Source organism: Photinus pyralis, unplaced genomic scaffold, assembly GCF_008802855.1.
Source record: "Photinus pyralis isolate 1611_PpyrPB1 unplaced genomic scaffold, Ppyr1.3 Ppyr1.4_LG6, whole genome shotgun sequence".
Taxonomy (NCBI): Eukaryota; Metazoa; Arthropoda; class Insecta; order Coleoptera; family Lampyridae; genus Photinus; species Photinus pyralis.
In genome coordinates, this window is record NW_022170663.1 from 31,826,772 (window position 1) to 31,828,761 (window position 1,990).

Sequence of the window (1,990 nt, forward strand, 5' to 3'; positions counted from 1 at the left end):
GTTACCGTTCTTGAGATAGAGGGCGCAGAGCGCGCATACATGCTATAATTAAGGTCAAACTGTGAATCTGCTTGAATAATACATTGCATAAAGCTATTAAATCATTAAAACATCATTAACAATTAATAATTTTTAATAATAACTATTATTGTTATTAAATTATTACTATTATTAATTATTATTGTTATTAAATGTTTATTGTTATTATTATTTTAGATAGCTAGGTATATCGGGTGTATATTTTGACCATACACCTTAAATTTTAATTAAAATCAAACCCTACAGTGTTTTGTGGCACTGGTACGCCCCTGCACCGTTCATTTTTGGTAACGTCCGCAAGTTGTCGACAGCTGCAAGCTTGGCCTTGGGACCCTCGGCAGCTTTAGTATCTACCTGGGTGGGTTTAGTACGCTTTAGATATCGATAAACGACGGACGTCAAACGTAGTATTTCGAAAATAATGGAGGATTTGTGTTTCATTTGTGAGAAGTCCCTTTCAGAAGGTGATTGTTATACTGTGGTGCGTGGCTTGAAAACTTTAAGAAGTGCAAGTGTCGAAAGAAATGACGGTCACATAGACTTTTTAAATACTGTGGCTTCTGTTAAAGTTCATGCCAAGTGTCGAAGAATTTATATCGGTCAAAATTCTATACTAGCAGCGAAACGACGCGCAGAAGAAGATGAAGATTTGCCATCAACATCAACCGGTGCACGTAAACGTAGGATTGACACTTTTGATTTCAAAAAATTGTGTCTATTTTGTGGCCAAATAGCTGATGGGGCAGCCGAGAAAAAAAAGCAAAACAATACCGGCGCACGATTAGCAACGTAAGAACCTTGGAATTTAAAGAAGCACTCATCCAAAGAGCAGAAGAGCGGAAGGATTCCATGGGAGAAATAGTGAAACATCGGGTACTATGTGAGTATGATTTGGTCGCAGCTGAAGCAAAGTACCATGCCCATTGCCATAATTTATTTTTCAAACAAGCACCAGAGAGTAAACCTGCTCGCGATAATCTGCTCACTCAAGCAATGGAGAAAATTTTTTGCTATATAGAAAATCATGAGGATTCGCAATTCACCCTAAAAGAGCTCAAAGATGTCCTTACGGAGTATGTACCAGATGACAAGACCATTCTAGCAAAACTACAGCAAAAATATATGACTAACATAATAATTACCCCAAAAATAGGATCATTTACAATAATATGTTTTCGTGACACACACCTTTTGCTAACAAAAACTTGGTACCAAGATAAAAAAAATAATGCGGAAGAAGAAAGATTGAGGATTGTCGAAGCTGCAGCAGCCATTGTTAGGGAAGATATCCGAGCAGCGATAGTCGAAACCAATTCGTATCCTCCTCCAAGTCGAATGTTGGATGATATTAACCAAGAAATACCAAAAACATTATTACATTTTTTGAACGAAGTCATATTAAAAAACAAAAAAGGAAGGATAGATCATTTTTTGAAATCAAAAGTGTCAATCCTACGTTTACGTGCACCGGTTGATGTTGATGGCAAATCTTCATCTTCTTCTGCGCGTCGTTTCGCTGCTAGTATAGAATTTTGACCGATATAAATTCTTCGACACTTGGCATGAACTTTAACAGAAGCCACAGTATTTAAAAAGTCTATGTGACCGTCATTTCTTTCGACACTTGCACTTCTTAAAGTTTTCAAGCCACGCACCACAGTATAACAATCACCTTCTGAAAGGGACTTCTCACAAATGAAACACAAATCCTCCATTATTTTCGAAATACTACGTTTGACGTCCGTCGTTTATCGATATCTAAAGCGTACTAAACCCACCCAGGTAGATACTAAAGCTGCCGAGGGTCCCAAGGCCAAGCTTGCAGCTGTCGACAACTTGCGGACGTTACCAAAAATGAACGGTGCAGGGGCGTACCAGTGCCACAAAACACTGTAGGGTTTGATTTTAATTAAAATTTAAGGTGTATGGTCAAAATATACACCCGATATAC